This window comes from Sinohyriopsis cumingii, chromosome 8 (genome assembly GCF_028554795.1).
Source record: "Sinohyriopsis cumingii isolate HCF-2022 chromosome 8, ASM2855479v2, whole genome shotgun sequence".
Lineage (NCBI taxonomy): Eukaryota > Metazoa > Mollusca > Bivalvia > Unionida > Unionidae > Sinohyriopsis > Sinohyriopsis cumingii.
Window position 1 is genome coordinate 74,784,921 of NC_142968.1, and position 24,717 is coordinate 74,809,637.

The 24,717-nt window shown below is 35.8% G+C and overlaps 4 non-coding genes across 4 annotated transcripts; all 4 read left to right on the forward strand.

The window, feature by feature from the left end:
* The first annotated feature begins 101 nt into the window (after positions 1-101).
* On the forward strand, positions 102-399 carry LOC149793825 (signal recognition particle RNA). Its single transcript, XR_016423133.1, has one exon.
* Positions 400-7,209: 6,810 nt separating this feature from the next.
* On the forward strand, positions 7,210-7,507 carry LOC149793826 (signal recognition particle RNA). Its single transcript, XR_016423144.1, has one exon.
* Positions 7,508-14,290: 6,783 nt separating this feature from the next.
* Positions 14,291-14,588, forward strand: LOC149793827 (signal recognition particle RNA). The gene has a single exon (XR_016423077.1).
* Positions 14,589-21,391: 6,803 nt separating this feature from the next.
* Positions 21,392-21,689, forward strand: LOC149793828 (signal recognition particle RNA). Its single transcript, XR_016423088.1, has one exon.
* The last annotated feature ends 3,028 nt before the right edge of the window (positions 21,690-24,717 follow it).

A 24,717-nucleotide genomic window follows, 5' to 3' on the forward strand; every position in this document is an offset into this window, starting at 1 on the left:
TTCTTCTAAAGCTTGAATTTTGTATCAGTTTCATAAAAGTGTATCATCCAGATTCCACTACATTTTAGAGTTATATATGCTAAGGTTGCAAATTGTTTTCGGCTGGGAGTTGTGGCGTGCTCCTGTAATCCAGCTACTTGGAGGCCGGGGTCGTTGGACGGTTTGAGGGCGGGGGCTCTGCTCCTCGGTGCTCTATGTCGATCGGGTGTCCGCGCTAAGCTCGGCATCAATATGGGTCCCTCGGGGGAGCCTAGGGGGTCCAGGTTGTCTAAGGAGGGACGTACTGGCCCAGGGTGGAAACACAGCAGGCAAAAGTCCCCGTGTCGAGCAGTAGTGGGATCGCGCCTGTGAATAGGCATCGTTGGGTAGCCCGTCCAATATAGTCGGACACGATTCTTTTTCATTTTATTTATTTTGCTATAAAATTATTCATTTTCTTTCCATCTATAGCCATTGAGGTAATTTCTTTTACTTTCTTTTACATACTCGTTCTGATTATAACCCAGTTAATGATATTGTCTTTTATTTTTAGAATTAACTGTACGAAAAGATACATTATAATCATACATAATTTTTATTTTCACGATTCTTTTCTCTTCTAAGCTATTCGGTTTTTCTCTAAAACCTTGTAACCGCTAGCTACATCTTAAAGAGTCGGTATGTGTTCTACCAATAATAATAATAATAATAATAATAATAATTGTCATTATCATTATTATTATTAATTATTATTCCATTGAATAGTTGGTATTATGAAATTAATTTCCAAATGAAATATATGATGTAATTAATTAATAAATTTTAACAGGAAAACATTTGTGAATCTTTCAGAGTACAATATTTCATGATGAATATTAAAATTACAGTCTGCATATGTTCTTAAAAGTTTTATGTTTTTAATATTTTTCTTATTCTTTTTAAAATTTGATTCTATGTATAATTTGTACCCTCGCAGGTCAAGGAAATAGAGACTCTAGTTATGAAAATCATTATGAAGATAATGAAATGATACTGGCGATTGCCATTTCTGAAATACGTACGTATGTTCTTTCTTATAAGATGAGTCTAAGTGCAAGTAACAGATCCTGATGTTCCATCATATAATGCGCTGGCAGATCAATATCTATGTTGTTTGTTCTATTGATCACTCCTGACAAACTGCATGGAACCAGATCTGAGGGCGCATTATGCATACATTCTACAGAAACTGATTTGGTGAAATTCAGTAACAGCTGGGACATTCATGAAGGTATTATTGATGAATTATTTTTGTTATGAAACACTGCAAGCTTTACTGTGCAGAACATAATGTATTATTATATCAGCTATATGAGGGAATATATTCAGTTTTGGCGGATATCTTTGAGGGAGTAATGCACTTGACAAAAATAAGAGAAAACCTATTTTAAAAGTTATTCCCTTTATTTGGACAAGTATATATATTGAATGTATTACACGACAACCCCGCCCCCTTTCTCTCTCTCATCATTTCTCTCCAATGGAAATTTGCCTTTCTAGGATGTTTTTTTTGCTGTTGTTATTTTGTTAAAAAGGACATGAAATTGATATTAGTAATCCAAACATAGTTCAATTTATTTGAATATGTCACTGTATCAAATTTTCTGTTGCCGTAGGTAGTTTGTGGGATGGTACCTTGACCCATGACTACCCATGTACAGTGTTTATCAAATAGGAGAAAAATAATACATTTACTATTGTAATGATATATACCAGAAAAATTGATGGAGTTAATTGAAAACAACACAGATGATCTTATTTCCGTGAGATTTGCATAACAGAATGATACTCTAGTCAGTTCTTTTGTACCACCATCACATATTGGTTAAGATATGTGTTTTGTTCAGTTTCTCTAGTACTTCTCGCTGCATCTTGTATATCTTTTGTGTATGGATGCATGCCAAGTGCAAAGAAAGCTTATTCACAAAGTCACAGATTTATAAAGAATGTATGTTTTCGTAACGTTACGTTTACGAAGTGTGAAATCAGCACCTATCAGCAGCCCCTTCAGAGGTTGTGAGAGGCTCGGGACACGTTAAAATTGTGAGGTCCCAAGGCCCTGTTAATATTGCAGTTTGTAAATGATTCGAATGTACAAATAAGCCCATATAATTTACTATATACAGAATTAAAAGACAACTAAGTACACATTGAAGTATATTTAATATTATACTATTATATATAAAATGCGAGGATCCTTAGGGGTTGAGACCCGGGCCATATCGTCTTCTTTGCCCTCCCACCCTGATTGGGCCCGCCTACGAGTCTTCGTCTGTGAGCAAAACATCCATTGTTTTATATTGCAAATCTATGGATACGTTGCATACTCTAAGTTTCTTATTGATTTCTATATGGTCATTTGACTAAGACCGTATAGAAATTGTGATTTACTTGTGATCCGTCACAGATAGACACTTTCGTTTAGGAAATCAAACTTTGTTGGAAAGCGGGAACATATACACAGACAGACAGACAGACAGACAGACACTCATGCACAGAGCAGCATTACTCCATTGTGATTGTAGGCAAGTGTGGCCTGTATTGTATGCGTCAGTGACTATGCTTAAGTTGTGTGTTTGATTCGAGTTACTTTGGCATGCATTATTGGTCACAAGCAGGTGCGCATCCAGGAAGACCGTGCGGGCGTGGGGGAGGGGAGTGGGATGAACATGTAGGCAAGGGAAGTTTTGGAATGGAATCCCTGTAGCACCTGCATTTTGAAAGTTTCCAGAGTATAATTTTAAGGATCTAAATCGCCGTTGCATTTGGTATGCATTTGGCAAACGATATGGTACCCAGGAGTCGCCTAATAAATATATAGTAAACAAAACCGACCAAAATTGTCATTTCTAATTTTGAATTTTGAGTGTGACCATCGTGAGTAACGATATATGTCATCGCGCACGAACTCCTGCCACAAATTAATATTTGGAACAGGCACACCCTCATTCGTCCTACCTACTCTACTGTATTGATTCCTTTCCCCCTCTCTGTCTCTGTCTCTGTTTCTTTGTCATGATTCTTTTAATGGCTAATCTTTAATATTTTGAATCATCTTATGTCTGAAGGTTGATCGTGTGTAGAAAGGTGATACTATAATATTAGTTTTTCTTCATTAATAAAAGTCTAATATAGATTTTAAATTCTACCGAATGTGAATACAAGTTCGAAACTGATACGGAAAATGTGACATGGGAAACAACTCTTACAATTAGTGTAATTTTACTGGTAGAGTTATTTTTTTTATGTTCTGGCACGTTGTTTCCCTTTATCGATTAACATAGTTAAGATCCACTTGTTTGATATTGGGGCCTCATGCAGGCCTTACGGTACTAATTCCGTTCCCATAGTGAAGCTATGCAAACACCATGATATTAAAAGTTCTAGAACTTTAAATTTCTCAGCTGGTCTGCCTATCTGTCTATACATATATTCACCCACCTAATGGCCAGTAGGTCTGCCTGTCTAGCTATACAAGTATCCACCCACCTATAGGCCAGTTGGTCTGTTTATAGAAATATCCATCCACATACAGGCCAGTTGGTCAGACTATCAGCTTCTTTGTCTGATGACCTCCCAACATCCGACCAGTCTTTCTGCTCACCTGTATTTGTGCATGTTTTTCATCCATTGTTGAATATTGTACGTGAAAATCAAACACAAGAAGATCGTAAATAAAATGAAATAGTCCTACAAAGTGATCCCATTACGATGATGTAATTACGGCGTAAACATTATGTATGTCCCACCGGAACATATAACATTTGACATGGCAGTATTGACAAATTTATACATGTCCACGCGTGAACGATACTATACAGCATGTATTCTGCATTTTAGGGTCCAATGTAGCATAGTTTGATAAGATTTCTTCTCTATTCAAGATGTGTTGTATTGTATTTATTATACTCATTCAAAAGTCAATAAATGATTAAATAAATATTATATTATTTTAGATACACAGTAGAGTTGACATTTTACGACTTTTAAATTGGGACTTGAAGCTTTCTCTGATATGTAAGTATCGAGATAAACTTGATGAAAAGACGACATTGACCTTGTTCGTTGTGTTTAAAGCATTGGATAGATGCTATGGTGCCAAGGAGACGCCAAATGAAAAATATAAAGAAAAGCCACGGAAATTGTCAGTTTTAATGGCAAATCTATCATAAATTAGCATAAAGTGTCAATGTGCACGAGTGTCTAATAGCACGCTAAACACCTGGCAAATTACCGTTGCGAAATTTTCTGTGTTCCTAGTATCCGAACATAATTTCTGTAATTTTCACATATGAAACTGATGATGCGCAGAAGAAACTATTTAAATAACAACAGAACAATGTAGCAGATTTAGAGCATAATTTGTACCGATTTTGACGTATTTGAAAATTAACTTATCTCTTGGTTTTGAAGTTTTGCATTCGAACGTGTATCACAAAATGGCAGGGGTATGGGCTCGCTGGCGATGCTGATAGGAATACGAGTGATACATACAGTGAAAATACAAAAAGATACAGTAAGGAAAAATGAAAGGATAAACCGACTATAACCATAAATTTTTCGATTGACAGTCTTCATTTCAAGGAGGTCCATGGTTGGTTGCCTTGCTTTGCCATTGTTTTCCTTTGCTGCCATTTCCTCGGTATGGCATAACCGATAATGTGGTTAAAATGCCGTTGTAAACCAACCAATATTTCTGCTTGGTAATAGGCAACGATCAAACCTGTAATCTCCAACAAGTAACCAGACCCGTCCATGCTGAGATTCTTAATATCAGCCACGGGCGGCTTCTATATGCTTTGGAAGACATCGAAGGTAAAATGTATGGGTAGCTCTTTGAGACATTAAGGGGCACTGTACGACTTTTGTGAGCATGTGTACAACTTCAGGTGACTACGATCTTTTTGGGTTCGACACATGGCTGGCTCTGTACGACTTCTGACTGGCTCGTTATGAAGTTGCGGAGAAGCACACCAAATTATATTTCTTTTTAAAATCTTTATGTACCCTTTTTATATTCATCTATCAAATGTACTTTGGATTTCATATATTTGAACACCAAATAGGAGAACGAATGCAGAAGCAAATACATAACAAAGAAATGTATTCGCCGTATGTTACAAGTAAGAATGCTATTATTATTATTATTATTGATGCTGTAGAATATCGGAAACAAATATTCAAATTGTCAGTCAGAGCAAATTTCAATTGCAGAGCACACAAATACACCCACTCACACCCCCCACACACACCCACACTCCCCCCACACAAACACACACACACACAAACATACACACACATACACACGTGCGATTATCGGATGATATATCCATATCAATGTTATGTCATGTTCTAAACGTTAGACGATGTTGCATAGAGTCACAATGGCTAAGAAGATTAAAGATTTGCTCTATCAATATGGCCCTGGATATGTGCGGATGACATACGATGTTGGTTATGGAAAAGAAGTTGTTTTGGAGTTCACACAAATGATTAGAGAGACTGCATTTCAATGTTGGTCGGAACGTATTACTAATTCCTCAGAATGTTATTACTGTGCTCAGTATAAATCCCTACTACAATGTGAGAAATACCTCTCATGTAATATACTTTTCAATTTAAGAAAACGTTTATTGCAACTAAGATGTTCCAGGCATAAACGAATGATTGGAACAGGAAGAAGGAAATACAAATTGATAGTGCATTGAGATTTTGTGAACTGTGCATTAGAAGAAATATTTATTTAATAAGTGATGAATTTCAATTTGTTTGCGTTTGCCCAGAATATGATATTATTAGAAGACGATCTCTAAAAAATGTATATTATGTATAACCAAGCGTTACAAAATTTGTGTGGCTTTTGGTTAAGATTGATGTAGTGACGCTGTATAATTTATCAGATTACCGGTACAGATCATTTGCTAGGAGAGAGGGCTCTTTATGTCCATCCGAATAAATGATGTGAATATATTACTATTCCGACCTAAGTGTAGTAATAAGTGTAGAAATAAATCAAGAATTTATATTTCCACATGCATTAAAGAAAATGCGGCGTTCCAGTTGTGTATATAAAACATAATTTTGTATTACGGGCCGGGGGCCTATATTTTTGAAATAAAGTGATTTGATTTGATACTGTTGAGTTTCAAATGAAAATAGGAAAAGCATAACTTATAAATTCCTTTCCAACAGTAAACTGTTGCAGGCAAATTGAACCTATCGAATAGGCAAATACTAGGATTTTGGCTTTCTACATTTTCTTCTAGATTTGATCAAAATGGCAAAGATAATACCAGTGAAAATATCTCTCTTTTTCAGCTTAGTTTAAGCTCTAGTTTAAGTTTCCAAGTATTAAAATGAGGAAATAAAACTTGAAATCTGTGAATACATAACAGTGTTTATCCTGTGTAAATAATAATTAGTATTTATGCAGTTTTGAAGGACAAGAAGGTACATACATATCAAATGCTATTAAAGAATATTGCATACACATTGAAAAGTGATATATGAAACCCGTAATTTTATATGCAAAATCAAAATTAATATTTTCCCTTTCATTTCTGTAGAATTTTTTAATAATTAAATATCCGAAATATATATCGTAGCACTGTCAAAGAGAGAGAGAGAGAGAGAGAGAGAGAGAGAGAGAGAGAGAGAGAGAGAGAGAGAGAATTCGGAGATTTTAATATTGAAAATTAATGATTGTTTAGAACCGTTCAATAGGTGCAAATCTGGACAAATTGGTCGATGCGCTGCCTCACTGACAGATTGCAATGATATAACATCCTATGTGTGTAAATTTGTCCTGTCAGCATAATAATGTCAACAAATTCAATCGGTAACTCGTGTAATACTTCTAGTATTTGGCCACATCTTATTATTCATAAATGAAGGTGATTGGGTACGACCTGTGACAAGAGTAGCAAATCTGAGAACAGATAGTGGTTTTTGTTTGACGACAAGTTGCCTCCCTTAATGGAACATTATGAGTGCGCTCCCTTCGTCAACGAGTGACGCGTACTTCCGCCTTGTCAAATAAGACAGTATAATTTTCCAGGACATTTCGATATTTGTTGTAAATTTTGAGAGTTTCTTCTAAAGCTTGAATTTTGTATCAGTTTCATAAAAGTGTATCATCCAGATTCCACTACATTTTAGAGTTATATATGCTAAGGTTGCAAATTGTTTTCGGCTGGGAGTTGTGGCGTGCTCCTGTAATCCAGCTACTTGGAGGCCGGGGTCGTTGGACGGTTTGAGGGCGGGGGCTCTGCTCCTCGGTGCTCTATGTCGATCGGGTGTCCGCGCTAAGCTCGGCATCAATATGGGTCCCTCGGGGGAGCCTAGGGGGTCCAGGTTGTCTAAGGAGGGACGTACTGGCCCAGGGTGGAAACACAGCAGGCAAAAGTCCCCGTGTCGAGCAGTAGTGGGATCGCGCCTGTGAATAGGCATCGTTGGGTAGCCCGTCCAATATAGTCGGACACGATTCTTTTTCATTTTATTTATTTTGCTATAAAATTATTCATTTTCTTTCCATCTATAGCCATTGAGGTAATTTCTTTTACTTTCTTTTACATACTCGTTCTGATTATAACCCAGTTAATGATATTGTCTTTTATTTTTAGAATTAACTGTACGAAAAGATACATTATAATCATACATAATTTTTATTTTCACGATTCTTTTCTCTTCTAAGCTATTCGGTTTTTCTCTAAAACCTTGTAACCGCTAGCTACATCTTAAAGAGTCGGTATGTGTTCTACCAATAATAATAATAATAATAATAATAATAATTGTCATTATCATTATTATTATTAATTATTATTCCATTGAATAGTTGGTATTATGAAATTAATTTCCAAATGAAATATATGATGTAATTAATTAATAAATTTTAACAGGAAAACATTTGTGAATCTTTCAGAGTACAATATTTCATGATGAATATTAAAATTACAGTCTGCATATGTTCTTAAAAGTTTTATGTTTTTAATATTTTTCTTATTCTTTTTAAAATTTGATTCTATGTATAATTTGTACCCTCGCAGGTCAAGGAAATAGAGACTCTAGTTATGAAAATCATTATGAAGATAATGAAATGATACTGGCGATTGCCATTTCTGAAATACGTACGTATGTTCTTTCTTATAAGATGAGTCTAAGTGCAAGTAACAGATCCTGATGTTCCATCATATAATGCGCTGGCAGATCAATATCTATGTTGTTTGTTCTATTGATCACTCCTGACAAACTGCATGGAACCAGATCTGAGGGCGCATTATGCATACATTCTACAGAAACTGATTTGGTGAAATTCAGTAACAGCTGGGACATTCATGAAGGTATTATTGATGAATTATTTTTGTTATGAAACACTGCAAGCTTTACTGTGCAGAACATAATGTATTATTATATCAGCTATATGAGGGAATATATTCAGTTTTGGCGGATATCTTTGAGGGAGTAATGCACTTGACAAAAATAAGAGAAAACCTATTTTAAAAGTTATTCCCTTTATTTGGACAAGTATATATATTGAATGTATTACACGACAACCCCGCCCCCTTTCTCTCTCTCATCATTTCTCTCCAATGGAAATTTGCCTTTCTAGGATGTTTTTTTTGCTGTTGTTATTTTGTTAAAAAGGACATGAAATTGATATTAGTAATCCAAACATAGTTCAATTTATTTGAATATGTCACTGTATCAAATTTTCTGTTGCCGTAGGTAGTTTGTGGGATGGTACCTTGACCCATGACTACCCATGTACAGTGTTTATCAAATAGGAGAAAAATAATACATTTACTATTGTAATGATATATACCAGAAAAATTGATGGAGTTAATTGAAAACAACACAGATGATCTTATTTCCGTGAGATTTGCATAACAGAATGATACTCTAGTCAGTTCTTTTGTACCACCATCACATATTGGTTAAGATATGTGTTTTGTTCAGTTTCTCTAGTACTTCTCGCTGCATCTTGTATATCTTTTGTGTATGGATGCATGCCAAGTGCAAAGAAAGCTTATTCACAAAGTCACAGATTTATAAAGAATGTATGTTTTCGTAACGTTACGTTTACGAAGTGTGAAATCAGCACCTATCAGCAGCCCCTTCAGAGGTTGTGAGAGGCTCGGGACACGTTAAAATTGTGAGGTCCCAAGGCCCTGTTAATATTGCAGTTTGTAAATGATTCGAATGTACAAATAAGCCCATATAATTTACTATATACAGAATTAAAAGACAACTAAGTACACATTGAAGTATATTTAATATTATACTATTATATATAAAATACGAGGATCCTTAGGGGTTGAGACCCGGGCCATATCGTCTTCTTTGCCCTCCCACCCTGATTGGGCCCGCCTACGAGTCTTCGTCTGTGAGCAAAACATCCATTGTTTTATATTGCAAATCTATGGATACGTTGCATACTCTAAGTTTCTTATTGATTTCTATATGGTCATTTGACTAAGACCGTATAGAAATTGTGATTTACTTGTGATCCGTCACAGATAGACACTTTCGTTTAGGAAATCAAACTTTGTTGGAAAGCGGGAACATATACACAGACAGACAGACAGACAGACAGACACTCATGCACAGAGCAGCATTACTCCATTGTGATTGTAGGCAAGTGTGGCCTGTATTGTATGCGTCAGTGACTATGCTTAAGTTGTGTGTTTGATTCGAGTTACTTTGGCATGCATTATTGGTCACAAGCAGGTGCGCATCCAGGAAGACCGTGCGGGCGTGGGGGAGGGGAGTGGGATGAACATGTAGGCAAGGGAAGTTTTGGAATGGAATCCCTGTAGCACCTGCATTTTGAAAGTTTCCAGAGTATAATTTTAAGGATCTAAATCGCCGTTGCATTTGGTATGCATTTGGCAAACGATATGGTACCCAGGAGTCGCCTAATAAATATATAGTAAACAAAACCGACCAAAATTGTCATTTCTAATTTTGAATTTTGAGTGTGACCATCGTGAGTAACGATATATGTCATCGCGCACGAACTCCTGCCACAAATTAATATTTGGAACAGGCACACCCTCATTCGTCCTACCTACTCTACTGTATTGATTCCTTTCCCCCTCTCTGTCTCTGTCTCTGTTTCTTTGTCATGATTCTTTTAATGGCTAATCTTTAATATTTTGAATCATCTTATGTCTGAAGGTTGATCGTGTGTAGAAAGGTGATACTATAATATTAGTTTTTCTTCATTAATAAAAGTCTAATATAGATTTTAAATTCTACCGAATGTGAATACAAGTTCGAAACTGATACGGAAAATGTGACATGGGAAACAACTCTTACAATTAGTGTAATTTTACTGGTAGAGTTATTTTTTTTATGTTCTGGCACGTTGTTTCCCTTTATCGATTAACATAGTTAAGATCCACTTGTTTGATATTGGGGCCTCATGCAGGCCTTACGGTACTGATTCCGTTCCCATAGTGAAGCTATGCAAACACCATGATATTAAAAGTTCTAGAACTTTAAATTTCTCAGCTGGTCTGCCTATCTGTCTATACATATATTCACCCACCTAATGGCCAGTAGGTCTGCCTGTCTAGCTATACAAGTATCCACCCACCTATAGGCCAGTTGGTCTGTTTATAGAAATATCCATCCACATACAGGCCAGTTGGTCAGACTATCAGCTTCTTTGTCTGATGACCTCCCAACATCCGACCAGTCTTTCTGCTCACCTGTATTTGTGCATGTTTTTCATCCATTGTTGAATATTGTACGTGAAAATCAAACACAAGAAGATCGTAAATAAAATGAAATAGTCCTACAAAGTGATCCCAATACGATGATGTAATTACGGCGTAAACATTATGTATGTCCCACCGGAACATATAACATTTGACATGGCAGTATTGACAAATTTATACATGTCCACGCGTGAACGATACTATACAGCATGTATTCTGCATTTTAGGGTCCACTGTAGCATAGTTTGATAAGATTTCTTCTCTATTCAAGATGTGTTGTATTGTATTTATTATACCCATTCAAAAGTCAATAAATGATTAAATAAATATTATATTATTTTAGATACACAGTAGAGTTGACATTTTACGATTTTTAAATTGGGACTTGAAGCTTTGTCTGATACGTAAGTATCGACATAAACTTGATGAAAAGACGACATTGACCTTGTTCGTTGTGTTTAAAGCATTGGACAGATGCTATGGTGCCAAGGAGACGCCAAATGAAAAATATAAAGAAAAGCCACGGAAATTGTCAGTTTTAATAGCAAATCTATCATAAATTAGCATAAAGTGTCAATGTGCACGAGTGTCTAATAGCACGCTAAACACCTGGCAAATTACCGTTGCGAAATTTTCTGTGTTCCTAGTATCCGAACATAATTTCTGTAATTTTCACATATGAAACTGATGATGCGCAGAAGAAACTATTTAAATAACAACAGAACAATGTAGCAGATTTAGAGCATAATTTGTACCGATTTTGACGTATTTGAAAATTAACTTATCTCTTGGTTTTGAAGTTTTGCATTCGAACGTGTATCACAAAATGGCAGGGGTATGGGCTCGCTGGCGATGCTGATAGGAATACGAGTGATACATACAGTGAAAATACAAAAAGATACAGTAAGGAAAAATGAAAGGATAAACCGACTATAACCATAAATTTTTCGATTGACAGTCTTCATTTCAAGGAGGTCCATGGTTGGTTGCCTTGCTTTGCCATTGTTTTCCTTTGCTGCCATTTCCTCGGTATGGCATAACCGATAATGTGGTTAAAATGCCGTTGTAAACCAACCAATATTTCTGCTTGGTAATAGGCAACGATCAAGCCTGTAATCTCCAACAAGTAACCAGACCCGTCCATGCTGAGATTCTTAATATCAGCCACGGGCGGCTTCTATATGCTTTGGAAGACATCGAAGGTAAAATGTATGGGTAGCTCTTTGAGACATTAAGGGGCACTGTACGACTTTTGTGAGCATGTGTACAACTTCAGGTGACTACGATCTTTTTGGGTTCGACACATGGCTGGCTCTGTACGACTTCTGACTGGCTCGTTATGAAGTTGCGGAGAAGCACACCAAATTATATTTCTTTTTAAAATCTTTATGTACCCTTTTTATATTCATCTATCAAATGTACTTTGGATTTCATATATTTGAACACCAAATAGGAGAACGAATGCAGAAGCAAATACATAACAAAGAAATGTATTCGCCGTATGTTACAAGTAAGAATGCTATTATTATTATTATTATTGATGCTGTAGAATATCGGAAACAAATATTCAAATTGTCAGTCAGAGCAAATTTCAATTGCAGAGCACACAAATACACCCACTCACACCCCCCCACACACACCCACACTCCCCCCACACAAACACACACACACACAAACATACACACACATACACACGTGCGATTATCGGATGATATATCCATATCAATGTTATGTCATGTTCTAAACGTTAGACGATGTTGCATAGAGTCACAATGGCTAAGAAGATTAAAGATTTGCTCTATCAATATGGCCCTGGATATGTGCGGATGACATACGATGTTGGTTATGGAAAAGAAGTTGTTTTGGAGTTCACACAAATGATTAGAGAGACTGCATTTCAATGTTGGTCGGAACGTATTACTAATTCCTCAGAATGTTATTACTGTGCTCAGTATAAATCCCTACTACAATGTGAGAAATACCTCTCATGTAATATACTTTTCAATTTAAGAAAACGTTTATTGCAACTAAGATGTTCCAGGCATAAACGAATGATTGGAACAGGAAGAAGGAAATACAAATTGATAGTGCATTGAGATTTTGTGAACTGTGCATTAGAAGAAATATTTATTTAATAAGTGATGAATTTCAATTTGTTTGCGTTTGCCCAGAATATGATATTATTAGAAGACGATCTCTAAAAAATGTATATTATGTATAACCAAGCGTTACAAAATTTGTGTGGCTTTTGGTTAAGATTGATGTAGTGACGCTGTATAATTTATCAGATTACCGGTACAGATCATTTGCTAGGAGAGAGGGCTCTTTATGTCCATCCGAATAAATGATGTGAATATATTACTATTCCGACCTAAGTGTAGTAATAAGTGTAGAAATAAATCAAGAATTTATATTTCCACATGCATTAAAGAAAATGCGGCGTTCCAGTTGTGTATATAAAACATAATTTTGTATTACGGGCCGGGGGCCTATATTTTTGAAATAAAGTGATTTGATTTGATACTGTTGAGTTTCAAATGAAAATAGGAAAAGCATAACTTATAAATTCCTTTCCAACAGTAAACTGTTGCAGGCAAATTGAACCTATCGAATAGGCAAATACTAGGATTTTGGCTTTCTACATTTTCTTCTAGATTTGATCAAAATGGCAAAGATAATACCAGTGAAAATATCTCTCTTTTTCAGCTTAGTTTAAGCTCTAGTTTAAGTTTCCAAGTATTAAAATGAGGAAATAAAACTTGAAATCTGTGAATACATAACAGTGTTTATCCTGTGTAAATAATAATTAGTATTTATGCAGTTTTGAAGGACAAGAAGGTACATACATATCAAATGCTATTAAAGAATATTGCATACACATTGAAAAGTGATATATGAAACCCGTAATTTTATATGCAAAATCAAAATTAATATTTTCCCTTTCATTTCTGTAGAATTTTTTAATAATTAAATATCCGAAATATATATCGTAGCACTGTCAAAGAGAGAGAGAGAGAGAGAGAGAGAGAGAATTCGGAGATTTTAATATTGAAAATTAATGATTGTTTAGAACCGTTCAATAGGTGCAAATCTGGACAAATTGGTCGATGCGCTGCCTCACTGACAGATTGCAATGATATAACATCCTATGTGTGTAAATTTGTCCTGTCAGCATAATAATGTCAACAAATTCAATCGGTAACTCGTGTAATACTTCTAGTATTTGGCCACATCTTATTATTCATAAATGAAGGTGATTGGGTACGACCTGTGACAAGAGTAGCAAATCTGAGAACAGATAGTGGTTTTTGTTTGACGACAAGTTGCCTCCCTTAATGGAACATTATGAGTGCGCTCCCTTCGTCAACGAGTGACGCGTACTTCCGCCTTGTCAAATAAGACAGTATAATTTTCCAGGACATTTCGATATTTGTTGTAAATTTTGAGAGTTTCTTCTAAAGCTTGAATTTTGTATCAGTTTCATAAAAGTGTATCATCCAGATTCCACTACATTTTAGAGTTATATATGCTAAGGTTGCAAATTGTTTTCGGCTGGGAGTTGTGGCGTGCTCCTGTAATCCAGCTACTTGGAGGCCGGGGTCGTTGGACGGTTTGAGGGCGGGGGCTCTGCTCCTCGGTGCTCTATGTCGATCGGGTGTCCGCGCTAAGCTCGGCATCAATATGGGTCCCTCGGGGGAGCCTAGGGGGTCCAGGTTGTCTAAGGAGGGACGTACTGGCCCAGGGTGGAAACACAGCAGGCAAAAGTCCCCGTGTCGAGCAGTAGTGGGATCGCGCCTGTGAATAGGCATCGTTGGGTAGCCCGTCCAATATAGTCGGACACGATTCTTTTTCATTTTATTTATTTTGCTATAAAATTATTCATTTTCTTTCCATCTATAGCCATTGAGGTAATTTCTTTTACTTTCTTTTACATACTCGTTCTGATTATAACCCAGTTAATGATATTGTCTTTTATTTTTAGAATTAACTGTACGAAAAGATACATTATAATCATACATAATTTTTATTTTCACGATTCTTTTCTCTTCTAAGCTATTCGGTTTTTCTCTAAAACCTTGTAACCGCTAGCTACATCTTAAAGAGTCGGTATGTGTTCTACCAATAATAATAATAATAATAATAATAATAATTGTCATTATCATTATTATTATTAATTATTATTCCATTGAATAGTTGGTATTATGAAATTAATTTCCAAATGAAATATATGATGTAATTAATTAATAAATTTTAACAGGAAAACATTTGTGAATCTTTCAGAGTACAATATTTCATGATGAATATTAAAATTACAGTCTGCATATGTTCTTAAAAGTTTTATGTTTTTAATATTTTTCTTATTCTTTTTAAAATTTGATTCTATGTATAATTTGTACCCTCGCAGGTCAAGGAAATAGAGACTCTAGTTATGAAAATCATTATGAAGATAATGAAATGATACTGGCGATTGCCATTTCTGAAATACGTACGTATGTTCTTTCTTATAAGATGAGTCTAAGTGCAAGTAACAGATCCTGATGTTCCATCATATAATGCGCTGGCAGATCAATATCTATGTTGTTTGTTCTATTGATCACTCCTGACAAACTGCATGGAACCAGATCTGAGGGCGCATTATGCATACATTCTACAGAAACTGATTTGGTGAAATTCAGTAACAGCTGGGACATTCATGAAGGTATTATTGATGAATTATTTTTGTTATGAAACACTGCAAGCTTTACTGTGCAGAACATAATGTATTATTATATCAGCTATATGAGGGAATATATTCAGTTTTGGCGGATATCTTTGAGGGAGTAATGCACTTGACAAAAATAAGAGAAAACCTATTTTAAAAGTTATTCCCTTTATTTGGACAAGTATATATATTGAATGTATTACACGACAACCCCGCCCCCTTTCTCTCTCTCATCATTTCTCTCCAATGGAAATTTGCCTTTCTAGGATGTTTTTTTTGCTGTTGTTATTTTGTTAAAAAGGACATGAAATTGATATTAGTAATCCAAACATAGTTCAATTTATTTGAATATGTCACTGTATCAAATTTTCTGTTGCCGTAGGTAGTTTGTGGGATGGTACCTTGACCCATGACTACCCATGTACAGTGTTTATCAAATAGGAGAAAAATAATACATTTACTATTGTAATGATATATACCAGAAAAATTGATGGAGTTAATTGAAAACAACACAGATGATCTTATTTCCGTGAGATTTGCATAACAGAATGATACTCTAGTCAGTTCTTTTGTACCACCATCACATATTGGTTAAGATATGTGTTTTGTTCAGTTTCTCTAGTACTTCTCGCTGCATCTTGTATATCTTTTGTGTATGGATGCATGCCAAGTGCAAAGAAAGCTTATTCACAAAGTCACATATTTATAAAGAATGTATGTTTTCGTAACGTTACGTTTACGAAGTGTGAAATCAGCACCTATCAGCAGCCCCTTCAGAGGTTGTGAGAGGCTCGGGACACGTTAAAATTGTGAGGTCCCAAGGCCCTGTTAATATTGCAGTTTGTAAATGATTCGAATGTACAAATAAGCCCATATAATTTACTATATACAGAATTAAAAGACAACTAAGTACACATTGAAGTATATTTAATATTATACTATTATATATAAAATGCGAGGATCCTTAGGGGTTGAGACCCGGGCCATATCGTCTTCTTTGCCCTCCCACCCTGATTGGGCCCGCCTACGAGTCTTCGTCTGTGAGCAAAACATCCATTGTTTTATATTGCAAATCTATGGATACGTTGCATACTCTAAGTTTCTTATTGATTTCTATATGGTCATTTGACTAAGACCGTATAGAAATTGTGATTTACTTGTGATCCGTCACAGATAGACACTTTCGTTTAGGAAATCAAACTTTGTTGGAAAGCGGGAACATATACACAGACAGACAGACAGACAGACAGACACTCATGCACAGAGCAGCATTACTCCATTGTGATTGTAGGCAAGTGTGGCCTGTATTGTATGCGTCAGTGACTATGCTTAAGTTGTGTGTTTGATTCGAGTTACTTTGGCATGCATTATTGGTCACAAGCAGGTGCGCATCCAGGAAGACCGTGCGGGCGTGGGGGAGGGGAGTGGGATGAACATGTAGGCAAGGGAAGTTTTGGAATGGAATCCCTGTAGCACCTGCATTTTGAAAGTTTCCAGAGTATAATTTTAAGGATCTAAATCGCCGTTGCATTTGGTATGCATTTGGCAAACGATATGGTACCCAGGAGTCGCCTAATAAATATATAGTAAACAAAACCGACCAAAATTGTCATTTCTAATTTTGAATTTTGAGTGTGACCATCGTGAGTAACGATATATGTCATCGCGCACGAACTCCTGCCACAAATTAATATTTGGAACAGGCACACCCTCATTCGTCCTACCTACTCTACTGTATTGATTCCTTTCCCCCTCTCTGTCTCTGTCTCTGTTTCTTTGTCATGATTCTTTTAATGGCTAATCTTTAATATTTTGAATCATCTTATGTCTGAAGGTTGATCGTGTGTAGAAAGGTGATACTATAATATTAGTTTTTCTTCATTAATAAAAGTCTAATATAGATTTTAAATTCTACCGAATGTGAATACAAGTTCGAAACTGATACGGAAAATGTGACATGGGAAACAACTCTTACAATTAGTGTAATTTTACTGGTAGAGTTATTTTTTTATGTTCTGGCACGTTGTTTCCCTTTATCGATTAACATAGTTAAGATCCACTTGTTTGATATTGGGGCCTCATGCAGGCCTTACGGTACTAATTCCGTTCCCATAGTGAAGCTATGCAAACACCATGATATTAAAAGTTCTAGAACTTTAAATTTCTCAGCTGGTCTGCCTATCTGTCTATACATATATTCACCCACCTAATGGCCAGTAGGTCTGCCTGTCTAGCTATACAAGTATCCACCCACCTATAGGCCAGTTGGTCTGTTTATAGAAATATCCATCCACATACAGGCCAGTTGGTCAGACTATCAGCTTCTTTGTCTGATGACCTCCCAACATCCGACCAGTCTTTCTGCTCACCTGTATTTGTGCATGTTTTTCATCCATTGTTGAATATTGTACGTGAAAATCAAACACAAGAAGATCGTAAATAAAATGAAATAGTCCTACAAAGTGATCCCATTACGATGATGTAATTACGGCGTAAACATTATGTATGTCCCACCGGAACATATAACATTTGACATGGCAGTATTGACAAATTTATACATGTCCACGCGTGAACGATACTATACAGCATGTATTCTGCATTTTAGGGTCCAATGTAGCATAGTTTGATAAGATTTCTTCTCTATTCAAGATGTGTTGTATTGTATTTATTATACTCATTCAAAAGTCAATAAATGATTAAATAAATATTATATTATTTTAGATACACAGTAGAGTTGACATTTTACGACTTTTAAATTGGGACTTGAAGCTTTCTCTGATATGTAAGTATCGAGATAAACTTGATGAAAAGACGACATTGACCTTGTTCGTTGTGTTTAAAGCATTGGATAGATGCTATGGTGCCAAGGAGACGCCAAATGAAAAATATAAAGAAAAGCCACGGAAATTGTCAGTTTTAATGGCAAATCTATCATAAATTAGCATAAAGTGTCAATGTGCACGAGTGTCTAATAGCACGCTAAACACCTGGCAAATTACCGTTGCGAAATTTTCTGTGTTCCTAGTATCCGAACATAATTTCTGTAATTTTCACATATGAAACTGATGATGCGCAGAAGAAACTATTTAAATAACAACAGAACAATGTAGCAGATTTAGAGCATAATTTGTACCGATTTTGACGTATTTGAAAATTAACTTATCTCTTGGTTTTGAAGTTTTGCATTCGAACGTGTATCACAAAATGGCAGGGGTATGGGCTCGCTGGCGATGCTGATAGGAATACGAGTGATACATACAGTGAAAATACAAAAAGATACAGTAAGGAAAAATGAAAGGATAAACCGACTATAACCATAAATTTTTCGATTGACAGTCTTCATTTCAAGGAGGTCCATGGTTGGTTGCCTTGCTTTGCCATTGTTTTCCTTTGCTGCCATTTCCTCGGTATGGCATAACCGATAATGTGGTTAAAATGCCGTTGTAAACCAACCAATATTTCTGCTTGGTAATAGGCAACGATCAAACCTGTAATCTCCAACAAGTAACCAGACCCGTCCATGCTGAGATTCTTAATATCAGCCACGGGCGGCTTCTATATGCTTTGGAAGACATCGAAGGTAAAATGTATGGGTAGCTCTTTGAGACATTAAGGGGCACTGTACGACTTTTGTGAGCATGTGTACAACTTCAGGTGACTACGATCTTTTTGGGTTCGACACATGGCTGGCTCTGTACGACTTCTGACTGGCTCGTTATGAAGTTGCGGAGAAGCACACCAAATTATATTTCTTTTTAAAATCTTTATGTACCCTTTTTATATTCATCTATCAAATGTACTTTGGATTTCATATATTTGAACACCAAATAGGAGAACGAATGCAGAAGCAAATACATAACAAAGAAATGTATTCGCCGTATGTTACAAGTAAGAATGCTATTATTATTATTATTATTGATGCTGTAGAATATCGGAAACAAATATTCAAATTGTCAGTCAGAGCAAATTTCAATTGCAGAGCACACAAATACACCCACTCACACCCCCCACACACACCCACACTCCCCCCACACAAACACACACACACACAAACATACACACACATACACACGTGCGATTATCGGATGATATATCCATATCAATGTTATGTCATGTTCTAAACGTTAGACGATGTTGCATAGAGTCACAATGGCTAAGAAGATTAAAGATTTGCTCTATCAATATGGCCCTGGATATGTGCGGATGACATACGATGTTGGTTATGGAAAAGAAGTTGTTTTGGAGTTCACACAAATGATTAGAGAGACTGCATTTCAATGTTGGTCGGAACGTATTACTAATTCCTCAGAATGTTATTACTGTGCTCAGTATAAATCCCTACTACAATGTGAGAAATACCTCTCATGTAATATACTTTTCAATTTAAGAAAACGTTTATTGCAACTAAGATGTTCCAGGCATAAACGAATGATTGGAACAGGAAGAAGGAAATACAAATTGATAGTGCATTGAGATTTTGTGAACTGTGCATTAGAAGAAATATTTATTTAATAAGTGATGAATTTCAATTTGTTTGCGTTTGCCCAGAATATGATATTATTAGAAGACGATCTCTAAAAAATGTATATTATGTATAACCAAGCGTTACAAAATTTGTGTGGCTTTTGGTTAAGATTGATGTAGTGACGCTGTATAATTTATCAGATTACCGGTACAGATCATTTGCTAGGAGAGAGGGCTCTTTATGTCCATCCGAATAAATGATGTGAATATATTACTATTCCGACCTAAGTGTAGTAATAAGTGTAGAAATAAATCAAGAATTTATATTTCCACATGCATTAAAGAAAATGCGGCGTTCCAGTTGTGTATATAAAACATAATTTTGTATTACGGGCCGGGGGCCTATATTTTTGAAATAAAGTGATTTGATTTGATACTGTTGAGTTTCAAATGAAAATAGGAAAAGCATAACTTATAAATTCCTTTCCAACAGTAAACTGTTGCAGGCAAATTGAACCTATCGAATAGGCAAATACTAGGATTTTGGCTTTCTACATTTTCTTCTAGATTTGATCAAAATGGCAAAGATAATACCAGTGAAAATATCTCTCTTTTTCAGCTTAGTTTAAGCTCTAGTTTAAGTTTCCAAGTATTAAAATGAGGAAATAAAACTTGAAATCTGTGAATACATAACAGTGTTTATCCTGTGTAAATAATAATTAGTATTTATGCAGTTTTGAAGGACAAGAAGGTACATACATATCAAATGCTATTAAAGAATATTGCATACACATTGAAAAGTGATATATGAAACCCGTAATTTTATATGCAAAATCAAAATTAATATTTTCCCTTTCATTTCTGTAGAATTTTTTAATAATTAAATATCCGAAATATATATCGTAGCACTGTCAAAGAGAGAGAGAGAGAGAGAGAGAGAGAGAGAGAGAGAGAGAGAGAGAGAGAATTCGGAGATTTTAATATTGAAAATTAATGATTGTTTAGAACCGTTCAATAGGTGCAAATCTGGACAAATTGGTCGATGCGCTGCCTCACTGACAGATTGCAATGATATAACATCCTATGTGTGTAAATTTGTCCTGTCAGCATAATAATGTCAACAAATTCAATCGGTAACTCGTGTAATACTTCTAGTATTTGGCCACATCTTATTATTCATAAATGAAGGTGATTGGGTACGACCTGTGACAAGAGTAGCAAATCTGAGAACAGATAGTGGTTTTTGTTTGACGACAAGTTGCCTCCCTTAATGGAACATTATGAGTGCGCTCCCTTCGTCAACGAGTGACGCGTACTTCCGCCTTGTCAAATAAGACAGTATAATTTTCCAGGACATTTCGATATTTGTTGTAAATTTTGAGAGTTTCTTCTAAAGCTTGAATTTTGTATCAGTTTCATAAAAGTGTATCATCCAGATTCCACTACATTTTAGAGTTATATATGCTAAGGTTGCAAATTGTTTTCGGCTGGGAGTTGTGGCGTGCTCCTGTAATCCAGCTACTTGGAGGCCGGGGTCGTTGGACGGTTTGAGGGCGGGGGCTCTGCTCCTCGGTGCTCTATGTCGATCGGGTGTCCGCGCTAAGCTCGGCATCAATATGGGTCCCTCGGGGGAGCCTAGGGGGTCCAGGTTGTCTAAGGAGGGACGTACTGGCCCAGGGTGGAAACACAGCAGGCAAAAGTCCCCGTGTCGAGCAGTAGTGGGATCGCGCCTGTGAATAGGCATCGTTGGGTAGCCCGTCCAATATAGTCGGACACGATTCTTTTTCATTTTATTTATTTTGCTATAAAATTATTCATTTTCTTTCCATCTATAGCCATTGAGGTAATTTCTTTTACTTTCTTTTACATACTCGTTCTGATTATAACCCAGTTAATGATATTGTCTTTTATTTTTAGAATTAACTGTACGAAAAGATACATTATAATCATACATAATTTTTATTTTCACGATTCTTTTCTCTTCTAAGCTATTCGGTTTTTCTCTAAAACCTTGTAACCGCTAGCTACATCTTAAAGAGTCGGTATGTGTTCTACCAATAATAATAATAATAATAATAATAATAATTGTCATTATCATTATTATTATTAATTATTATTCCATTGAATAGTTGGTATTATGAAATTAATTTCCAAATGAAATATATGATGTAATTAATTAATAAATTTTAACAGGAAAACATTTGTGAATCTTTCAGAGTACAATATTTCATGATGAATATTAAAATTACAGTCTGCATATGTTCTTAAAAGTTTTATGTTTTTAATATTTTTCTTATTCTTTTTAAAATTTGATTCTATGTATAATTTGTACCCTCGCAGGTCAAGGAAATAGAGACTCTAGTTATGAAAATCATTATGAAGATAATGAAATGATACTGGCGATTGCCATTTCTGAAATACGTACGTATGTTCTTTCTTATAAGATGAGTCTAAGTGCAAGTAACAGATCCTGATGTTCCATCATATAATGCGCTGGCAGATCAATATCTATGTTGTTTGTTCTATTGATCACTCCTGACAAACTGCATGGAACCAGATCTGAGGGCGCATTATGCATACATTCTACAGAAACTGATTTGGTGAAATTCAGTAACAGCTGGGACATTCATGAAGGTATTATTGATGAATTATTTTTGTTATGAAACACTGCAAGCTTTACTGTGCAGAACATAATGTATTATTATATCAGCTATATGAGGGAATATATTCAGTTTTGGCGGATATCTTTGAGGGAGTAATGCACTTGACAAAAATAAGAGAAAACCTATTTTAAAAGTTATTCCCTTTATTTGGACAAGTATATATATTGAATGTATTACACGACAACCCCGCCCCCTTTCTCTCTCTCATCATTTCTCTCCAATGGAAATTTGCCTTTCTAGGATGTTTTTTTTGCTGTTGTTATTTTGTTAAAAAGGACATGAAATTGATATTAGTAATCCAAACATAGTTCAATTTATTTGAATATGTCACTGTATCAAATTTTCTGTTGCCGTAGGTAGTTTGTGGGATGGTACCTTGACCCATGACTAACCATGTACAGTGTTTATCAAATAGGAGAAAAATAATACATTTACTATTGTAATGATATATACCAGAAAAATTGATGGAGTTAATTGAAAACAACACAGATGATCTTATTTCCGTGAGATTTGCATAACAGAATGATACTCTAGTCAGTTCTTTTGTACCACCATCACATATTGGTTAAGATATGTGTTTTGTTCAGTTTCTCTAGTACTTCTCGCTGCATCTTGTATATCTTTTGTGTATGGATGCATGCCAAGTGCAAAGAAAGCTTATTCACAAAGTCACAGATTTATAAAGAATGTATGTTTTCGTAACGTTACGTTTACGAAGTGTGAAATCAGCACCTATCAGCAGCCCCTTCAGAGGTTGTGAGAGGCTCGGGACACGTTAAAATTGTGAGGTCCCAAGGCCCTGTGAATATTGCAGTTTGTAAATGATTCGAATGTACAAATAAGCCCATATAATTTACTATATACAGAATTAAAAGACAACTAAGTACACATTGAAGTATATTTAATATTATACTATTATATATAAAATGCGAGGATCCTTAGGGGTTGAGACCCGGGCCATATCGTCTTCTTTGCCCTCCCACCCTGATTGGGCCCGCCTACGAGTCTTCGTCTGTGAGCAAAACATCCATTGTTTTATATTGCAAATCTATGGATACGTTGCATACTCTAAGTTTCTTATTGATTTCTATATGGTCATTTGACTAAGACCGTATAGAAATTGTGATTTACTTGTGATCCGTCACAGATAGACACTTTCGTTTAGGAAATCAAACTTTGTTGGAAAGCGGGAACATATACACAGACAGACAGACAGACAGACAGACACTCATGCACAGAGCAGCATTACTCCATTGTGATTGTAGGCAAGTGTGGCCTGTATTGTATGCGTCAGTGACTATGCTTAAGTTGTGTGTTTGATTCGAGTTACTTTGGCATGCATTATTGGTCACAAGCAGGTGCGCATCCAGGAAGACCGTGCGGGCGTGGGGGAGGGGAGTGGGATGAACATGTAGGCAAGGGAAGTTTTGGAATGGAATCCCTGTAGCACCTGCATTTTGAAAGTTTCCAGAGTATAATTTTAAGGATCTAAATCGCCGTTGCATTTGGTATGCATTTGGCAAACGATATGGTACCCAGGAGTCGCCTAATAAATATATAGTAAACAAAACCGACCAAAATTGTCATTTCTAATTTTGAATTTTGAGTGTGACCATCGTGAGTAACGATATATGTCATCGCGCACGAACTCCTGCCACAAATTAATATTTGGAACAGGCACACCCTCATTCGTCCTACCTACTCTACTGTATTGATTCCTTTCCCCCTCTCTGTCTCTGTCTCTGTTTCTTTGTCATGATTCTTTTAATGGCTAATCTTTAATATTTTGAATCATCTTATGTCTGAAGGTTGATCGTGTGTAGAAAGGTGATACTATAATATTAGTTTTTCTTCATTAATAAAAGTCTAATATAGATTTTAAATTCTACCGAATGTGAATACAAGTTCGAAACTGATACGGAAAATGTGACATGGGAAACAACTCTTACAATTAGTGTAATTTTACTGGTAGAGTTATTTTTTTTATGTTCTGGCACGTTGTTTCCCTTTATCGATTAACATAGTTAAGATCCACTTGTTTGATATTGGGGCCTCATGCAGGCCTTACGGTACTAATTCCGTTCCCATAGTGAAGCTATGCAAACACCATGATATTAAAAGTTCTAGAACTTTAAATTTCTCAGCTGGT